We start from the raw sequence: 9160 nt of genomic DNA on the forward strand, positions 1-9160 counted from the left end.
CCCTCATCTCAATTGATTATATTCTCTACCTAATTATTACCTAAGATTGGTAATTATTGTCATGTTTGTTGTCTTTATATTGTTTAACACCTTCGGCCATAAAATAACATAGAAGAAGGCAACATCTTAGCAATCAAATAATGGCAGCATCATTATCCACTTCTCCAGGTCTAGAAGCATCAACACCCCTGAGCTAGTTTTTCTTTATGTCAAATTGAGTTCTCTCATCTAGTAGTTTTAGCCGCAAACGATTGTGTTGTGATAAATTATTAACCCCACTAACTTATTTTCATATGGGTCAAGTGATGAAGGTTATTAAATAAATGGAAAAGGGCCTAAAATACCCTCGAAGTATTGGAAATGGTACACAATTACCCCCCATCCACCTATTGGCCCCCAAATACCCTTCCCATCCACTTTTGGGTCCAAATTTACCCCCTTCATTATCAGATTACAATTTAAAATAACTAAATAATACTTTTAATTACGTGGCACTCAACCATTGGTTGTAATTTTAAACTCACCCATTACCCACCCATTTTAACTTAACCCGCCCCAACTGACCCAATACAAAAAAAACCCATCTAATTAAAAGAACCCTAAAACCCAAATAAACGTAACACTACACTTCTTCCAATTTATTTCACTATCTACAGAGGGTTTAGAACATTAATGTTCTTCTTCTTCAATTTGTTATAAACGTCAACTTCTTCTTCGATTTCTTCCCCTAAAGAACTTAAATCTCGTACATGTAAGTGCGAATTTATGACAAGATATTTTACTGCTACAACTCTTGAAAATGGTGGACGCCGATTCTACCGATGTCGTCGTCTTGGGTCAAATTCTTGTGGTTATTGGAATTGGATTGATGACAAACTTCCACGTCATGTGTCAACCATGATTCATAATCAAAAAGTTGAATTAGATTCAATTCGAAAAGAAAGAAATCATTTGAAGAAGATTGTGGAGGATATGGGTGGCATTGAAGATCCTTATTTGAAGGATATAACAGCCGATGAAATGTCTGAGTTAAATTATATGAATGGAAATGAAATTTCTGATTTGACGAAAGTTTCTGCCTTGAAGGGAAAAATGTCAAATTTGGAGTTGCCGGATAAAATTGAGAGTTCAAATTTGAAGAAAGTATCTAGCTTGGATGATAAAGTTTCGAAGTTAGAGTTGAAAGTTCATCAATTGATAAGTTTGCTTGCAGTTTCTTGGGCTGTTATTGTTGGTTTTATAGCTGTCAAAATGATGTAGTGTGGTGCTATTGTGTGTGTTAAGTTAGTATTATTAGACTATGTTAGTTTTGTGGTTTTTGGTTATTGTAACGATGGAATTTTGCAGCTTGATAAGCTGCATTTTGTTTTGAAAATTTGTCAAGATGATGTAGGTTGTTGTTCTGTCTATTAATGAAGAATTTTGCAGCTTGATAAGCTGCATTTTTTTGCATTTTGATGTAAACTATACATGAGAATGTGGTACACATAACTAGAAAGCAACAACATGTACCACAGACAAAAATTACAGAAGTGATGGATACTACTAGTGCTACCAGTAGTAGTTTCTTCTTTCCTAAACAATAAGGGAGATCAAGAAAGAAGGAAAATAACATATTTTTGGTTGAAAAGGAGCACATTAGAAATAAGATGCAGCTTGGAAGCACCTAACCTTTGTTCGAGCGCTCAAAAAGCTTAATGTTAAACTCTACTTGACTTGAATTATTAGGTAATCTTTGACAGATCAATCAAATCACTATACCATAATAAGCACTCTCCACTATTGCTGTAAGCATAAGCATTGCATGAGCAATTGGATGAACATATATATTCACAGATTAGATCATTTCCTCCTTTCATTGATTCAGATGACACAGAAAGTTTTACATTTGGCATACGGATAAATTTTTTGTTATTGCTGCCACACTACAGCGGAATTTTTCTCACACACCCACCTGAATAGTTTCTAATATCCCAATCTAATTTAAACTTCGGTTCATAACCTTTTAAACATTCACAGGGTGGACTGGCATTCATGTCACAAATTCCAAAAGCACCACAGAAATTTATTCGGTCACAATTATCAGTAGATTGAGACCGCGCTAACTGCCAACTCTGATGATCTTTAGACCAAAACCATTGCAATCAAAGTCTCTAGTTATGTGTACCATGAGAATGTAAGTATGTGATTAAATCAAATAATTTGCAAATAGCAACTACTCAATGAAATACATAAGATGTAAACTATACATGGCACCATGTGACTGATGGAGACAAACACACTTCAACAAGGAAGGTAATTACCTGAAGAAGGCTCGCTATATTACTGAATGGTCACAACATTCAGAAGCCAAACTTACATAAAAAACCAATCTCAGACATTAACATAACAGAACTCAACATTCCAATCTCAGACATCAAAACTGAGAGCAGAACTCAACAATTTGCCAATAACCTAGCATTCCTAGCTATCTCAGACATCAAAACTGAGAACAAAACTCAACAATTTGCCAACAGCCTAGCATTTCAATCTCAGACATTAAAACTGATAACAGAACTCAACAATTTCATAAATTTTTCAGGTCACATAATATTTTCAGCCAACAAAACATTGTCAGACTAATTTATCATTATCATACATGGCCAGTGACACACGATTAAGTATCAGAAAATAGCAAACTAAGAAGTTTCACTGTGCCATTACATACTAAACAAAAACTTAAAACCACTACTTAGCAACTACTTTCTAATGCTTTCCCCTCTTTGCCTTAAGCTTGCCAAATTTTTTCTCCTTGTCTTTTGTCAACCGATTTGAGGTCACACATGCTTTGCATTTTCAAGTTAGCTTTTTTGGTGAGTATGGAAGATTAGTAGGAATAGAAGCACCATTTTCATCACCCCTGAAACTAATCCTTCTTGAACCAATTGGTTGTTGTTGGAGCTTCTTCATTTGTAGTCTAGTCTTTTCCTCAGATATCATCCTAGGTGCAAACACTGTATCCTCATCCTTAAATTCAATACCATCTTCAACTCCATCTTCATCAACAGTTGCAATTGAAGGTGCAACAACTATTTCTTTTCCACTGTTTTTAGACCTCTTTGGAATTGCATCAACTTTGTCCGTTGAAACATTTTTTCTCTTTGATTTTGAAGGACCAGGAGCTTCATTGAATGCTTGACTTGATTGCTGGCTTGTTTTTCGACTAGAAGATGCAACAAATCCAGAAGTTGGCATAAAGACGAGTTCATTTTCTTCACTTGGTTGGGGTGCTGGGAGAACTTGTCTTCCTTTTTGAAGCTATAAAATTTGTGAAAGAGTAAGATAAATAAATATACATTGTAAGTAATTATAAATTGATGAAACATATCTTACCAAAGGACATCTTCTTCGATTATGACCTACAGCACTGCAGTTTCCACATGTCATTTGCAATCATTTTCTACTTTTCGACCATAATCCCTCCCTTTTTCTTGCCTCATCCTTTTCCCTTACTCTCTTTAATTTTGGTCTACCAACCAGTTTATGAATTTGTGGTGGTTGCATAGCTTGAGAAGGATCAATTTTCCAAAATTTCTCACCCCTAACAGGTTGAATTTTAGGCTGGTACACAAACAAGTAAGCTTCTTTTGAGTACCACCAATGCATCTCATTCATTGGTTCTAGTCTATCATGTTCTAATGCTTTAATAGCATGAGGACATGGTATTCCTGTCAAATCCCATGTCCTACAAGTACACTTCTTTATAGCAAGATTCACAACATGTCTATCTATACCCTCAACCACCTCATATCCTAAGTCTCCATTAGCAACAACTTGACAACCTTGTGCAATCATTCTAAAATCATTATACAAATCCATGGAGTATGGACAATACTCTTTTGTCCACCTCTTACCCTCTTCTTCAAGTTGTTTCAACCTTTTCATAACCTATAAATAGCAGTGAAATATATAACATATACATGACATATATAATCTAAACATAACACATGCATATTACTATCGTATTAAACATAAATAGTTACTATCAGATAGTTATATAAAATAGTGGCAGTACCTTAATTCTAATGTCTTCCAGCATCTTAATTATTGGTTTTGCCCTTGCTTCCAAAATCCATTTGTTGAATGACTCGGTAAAATTACTTTCACATGAGTGGTTTTTGCAGATAGTGTCAAAAAAGGCCCTGCACCAGTGTTGTGGTGGATACCATAAAAGATCTTTAGCTGCTTTTTTAGACACAGAACCCATAGACTTTAATTGGTCATTAAATTCCTCTTCATCGGTACTCCAAGCAGACCACCAAAACATCTTCTTCATCTGTACACCACTCCAAGACCTGGACCAATTGGCTTCTATATGCCTTGCACACCATCTATGTTGTGCTTTTGGAAGCAAATCACCAGCAGCGCCAATCAAGCCCTGTAACAACAAGAAAAAATAGAATAGAATAACTTAAAAAAATTCAAGTGTATACAATAACTAGAATAAAAAACTATCAAACACTTGCAAAATTACCTTTTGCATATCAGACATAAGTGTCAATCCTTCACCATCTGCCAACCCCAATGAGTTCCTCAGCAACTCAATGAACCATTTCCATGTTCTAATAGTTTCTCTATCCACCACTGCCCAAGCAAGTGCATAAAAATGCTTCATTGAATTTTGTCCAAGTGCAACTAATAAAATTCCCTTGAACTTCCCTTTTAAAAAGGTGCCATCTAACCCTATAAATGGCCTCAGACTAGCTCTCCAGCCACTTTTCAAAGCCTGAATACAAATATACATTCTCAAAAACTTTCTTTGTCCATGTTCCAACAAAGCCTCTTTGGATATGTTTATAATCACATCAGTGCCAGGGTTGCTGTCCCTTAACTCTTGAGCATAACCCTCCAATTTATTGAAATCATCAACATAGCTACCATCTAATTTCTCTAGCATAAATCTTTTGACCCTCTTCATTTTTGAATAACTAATATTAAGCCTAAAATTATCATCTACAATCTTTCTCATTTCATTCACTTTGCACTTAGGATCATTTTGGACCTTCTTTTTGAAGTAGTGTGCTAGAGCTTGTTGAGTAGCTCTTCTATTCTTGAATGCTTCTGGACATGTATGTTTTGTTTGCAAGGTCTTTATTTCAAATCCTTGCCCTTTCTTAACTTCAGAAATCAGACACACAAAAGGACAACCAACAATACACTTATATCTAACTCTAACAAAGTCACTCTTATCAACTCTAAGGGCAACCTTCATAGCAATTGAGTAGTAGCTTACAACCCTTTTAGCTTCTTCAAGGTTCTTAAAGCTCATACCTTTTTCCAGCTCTTTAAAGTTGTCAAGTTGATCATTAACTTCTCTTTTCTTTTCCAACCTAAAGGATTCCAATTCTTCACTATTGTAGTCACTAGGATAAGGTTCATTTTCATCATTTTCTTCCTCACTTGATTCACCTTCAGTTGCAGCATCTAATGTGACTAGGTAAGGTTCATTTTCATCATTTTCTTCCTCACTTGTTTCACCTTCCGTAGCAGCATCTATTGTGACTAGGTAAGGTTCATTATTGTGGCTGATATCAATAGCTGGAACAACATCATCCCCCTCATCTACAACAAACAATTCAAGTACACCAGACCTAACATACAGTGCTGTTTGTATTGTTCTTATGCCAGAATCCCCCTCAATCAAATAATACCTCCCAGAAGGTCCTTTGAGTAGAAGTTGTTGGACCTTACTAAAACCTAACTTTTCATGAAATTATTCACATAAGTCTATATATGACAATAAATCTGGATCATACTCCTTCCAAACATGAGTCAATATTTTAATGTAAATAACAGTAGGTGTCACTACCCACCTACCCCCGTAATAGAATAATAGGTCCACATTGTCGACCATTCTTCAAGAAAAGGACATTATAGGCAAAAAAGAAAGAGAAAAGGGCTATTAGACAACAATAAAATATTTAAAAAACAGAGGAATCTACCAAGAGTAAAGGAATAGTGACCACATTCGTCAAAGTAAAACTTTACATACACAAAAACATATAATACAATACCTAGAATCCAAAAAATGGACCATTCAATAAAATATTTCATACCTAACAACAGTAAAGGCAAATCAAACTAACAAATACACAAATAAAAAATAATTATAAAATAAAGAGAGAGACAATGAATAAAGACAGAAAAGAACAAACTTGAGACAACAATATAAAAATCCTACTCGAAATCAATATAGTAACACAATACACTAACATAAATAGACAACACAAAACAAATTGTTGTATCACCATATTAATTGTCAAAAAAGCATAGAAAACATGGAACATTAACATTAATAGAAATCGATTCTCAAAACAAGTAAAATCAATAACAACCTAAACCTTAACTGAAATTTCGAAGTGCACAAAAGTTCTTACTTGAGTTGAAGTCGAGATTGTGAACTAAAATACCCTTGCAATCTGAGATCTTCATTGATGAGTGTAGTTATCAGGATGGAAGCTACTAAACCCTCTGTAGATAGTGAAATAAATTGGAAGAAGTGTAGTGTTATGTTTATTTGGGTTTTAGGGTTCTCTTATTTAGATGGGTTTTTTTTGTATTGGGTCAATCGGGGTGGGTTAAATTAAAATGGGTGGGTTTAAAATTACAACCAATGGTTGAGTGCCACGTAATTAAAAGTATTATTTAATTATTTTAAATTGTAATCTGTTATGAAGGGGGTAAATTTGGATCCAAAGGTGGATGGAAAGGGTATTTGGGGGCCAATAGGTGGATGGGGGTAATTGTGTATCATTTCCAATACTTCGAGGGTATTTTAGGCCCTTTTCCGTTAAATAAATTATGGGTCTGACCCATTAAACATTAATTAAATAAATAAATTATTTAATAAATATCCATCAGTTAAATAATTGTGGTTAATGAATACCTCCATAATTCTTAAACCAACTTCACCAACTGATCAGAAATTACTCGGTGCAACTATCAGGAGGGGGTAAAACGGTAATTTTATGAAAATTTCCGAAAAAGACCTTCAAGGTCATTCAATAACCTCTAATCATAAGTGAGTCGCTAGGACAAGCCCTAGCTCACTCGAAGATCTGAAACTGAAATGTAAAGTCTGAAATGATCATAAGTAAACACAACTAGCATTGACCAAGTAAACATGACATGAAAATTGATAATTTGATTCTGAAAACATAATATAAGGTCAATGCAATATTTTTCAAAATCATAATCATAATATATGTGGGAGATACCGTTAACCAACATAAATCATGTGAGCTATAATATGGAGTTTAGTGCACTACTCCCGCACCGAAAAAAGAGAGTGTCCTACTTTTAAAGGCAAGGACCATAATCATGAGCTTAGGTGGATACACTAACTAGAGTCAATTAAGACAGTCTTATGAGGGCACATAGTTCTAGGACCTAGGTAATCGCCACTATTCCAATTTGGTTCTAAGTAACCTCCCAATGGAAAATATGCATAATCATACTCATATAAATAATAAGAATCTAAAAATATTGAATCATTCATGAAAGTATAATAATTATAAGAATAATTCCTTAAAAATCATGATACATAACATAGTCTTGAGACACTTTAATTGAAAACATTTAAGTCATGGTATTCATTCACAATGAGAGATACTTCAATCAAAAGCATCATATTTTCACATAAACTTATTGATACTTTATTCACAATTATCCTTGATTCATGAAATCCTTTGTACATAATGCATGCATACTGAAATAACTTTGTTCATAATCATAAAGTACTGACATAGCACGAGTTCATGTAAATATCACTGAAAACATTGAAATATGGTCAAATTATGCATAATAAGATCATTCATGGAGGGAAAACTTAAATTAAATTGAACCCATAAGAGATCATAAAACCCTAGAATTAGAGAAGAATCATAAATTGAGAATTTGAGGTTTCTTTGGGACTCAATGGGTGAAGAAGGACTCATTGATGAAGTTCCCACATACCTTGATAGAAACCCTCAGTGAAATTAGAAGAAGAAACTTGAAGATCCTTGGAACCCTAGTTTGCTCGGTGAAGAGCACTAGAGAGAGAATTTGGAGTTTGAGAGAATGGGGGTGAATGAGGAGGTTAGGGTCTTAGGAAATCATTTATAGTCTCCAATTTAAGCCTAAAACGACATAGTATAGGAGTTTTAAAAAGTAAGAAAAGACCTAAATATCCCTAAACAATAACTGTCGATTAGTAACCACAAGCCCATCTACAATCCGTACACCATTCTACAGACAATATTGTCCATTCGTAGACTCTAAGTACTGAAAATACCACTCTCTAATAAAGAACCATGAACCAACCTTCACGACCCATAATCCTTTTCATAGCCTGTTGTTACCTAATGTAGGATGAAAGTCTAGGTCTCAAGGCCACAAACCACGAGAACTAGAAAAAAATAGTATTTGGGCCATAATCTATTATTTAGGAATTAAAAATTTAAAAATTACCTCAAACTTTTATATTTTATAAAAACTCCCATCATTTAAGTTTTCTATTTCGTTGTACATAATTTATACAATTATATATATATATATATATATATATACTATATTCATATAATTTTTATCTGAGCTTGCTCTCCGAATTCTCCTTTATACACGACATAGTAGTTTTTTGTATAAAAATCAATGATATTTTTTTTTAATTTCTTCCATTTTTTCAAATTCATATTAATTGTGTTCATTATCATGATTTTTCATTAAACATGTTTATTATAAAACGATAATACAAATTTATAGATATTTTAAATAATTTTTAAAATATGTTGATATAAATTAGAGAAAGACATAAAGTAACACCCAAGGTTGTCCCAAATTTTTGAAAAGACACTTTAACTATGCAGATGTCCTATCACCCCCTAAATAATTTTGAATTGATATTACTACATCATTTTTCTAGACTTTATACTATTTTTCTAGACTTTGTTGCGTTATTGATAACATAACTAATTATTTTTCTAAGAAAATTCAAAATTTTAAAGGTATCATCTATTAATTTATCTCCTTATAACTTCAAATTAGAAATGATAATTTTAAAATAATTAATAAATTTCCAAAAAAATTGAAAAAGCTTGATTGAAATTCAGATAAAAAGCTAAATGATACCTCATAATCATCT

General features: G+C 33.4%; 1 pseudogene; it reads right to left on the reverse strand.

The window, feature by feature from the left end:
* Nucleotides 1-4024: 4024 nt before the first annotated feature.
* Nucleotides 4025-5893, reverse strand: LOC125855856 (uncharacterized; annotated as a pseudogene).
* Nucleotides 5894-9160: the final 3267 nt, after the last annotated feature.

Source organism: Solanum stenotomum, chromosome 2 (assembly GCF_019186545.1).
Source record: "Solanum stenotomum isolate F172 chromosome 2, ASM1918654v1, whole genome shotgun sequence".
Lineage (NCBI taxonomy): Eukaryota > Viridiplantae > Streptophyta > Magnoliopsida > Solanales > Solanaceae > Solanum > Solanum stenotomum.